This window comes from Sinocyclocheilus anshuiensis, unplaced genomic scaffold (assembly GCF_001515605.1).
Source record: "Sinocyclocheilus anshuiensis isolate Anshui unplaced genomic scaffold, SAMN03320099.WGS_v1.1 scaffold916, whole genome shotgun sequence".
Classification (NCBI taxonomy): Eukaryota; Metazoa; Chordata; class Actinopteri; order Cypriniformes; family Cyprinidae; genus Sinocyclocheilus; species Sinocyclocheilus anshuiensis.
In genome coordinates, this window is record NW_015548264.1 from 1,492,802 (window position 1) to 1,493,304 (window position 503).

A 503-nucleotide genomic window follows, 5' to 3' on the forward strand; every position below is an offset into this window, starting at 1 on the left:
TAACTCAGCTCTCCGTGCCCACCTCCATCTATCAGTGGATCAACAGCTTCCTGACAGACAGGCAGCAGCTAGTGAGGCTGGGAAAATACACATCCAGCACCCGTATAATCAGCACTGGAGCCCCTCAGGGCTGCGTCCTCTCTCCACTGCTCTTCTCCCTGTACACCAGTGACTGCACATCTAAAGACCCCTCTGTCAAGCTCCTGAAGTTTGCAGACGACACCACACTCATCGGTCTCATTCAGGACGGAGACGAGTCTGCTTACAGACAGGAGGTTAAAGAGCTGGCTGTCTGGTGCAGTCTTAACAACCTGGAGCTTAACACGCTCAAAACTGTGGAGATGATAGTGGACGTCAGGAGGAACCCCCCTGCCCTCCCTCCACTCACCATCATGAACAGTACTGTAATGACAGTGGAGACATTCAGGTTCCTGGACACCACTATCTCTCAGGACCTGAAGTGGGACAATCACATTGAGTCCATTGTCAAAAAGGCCCAGCAG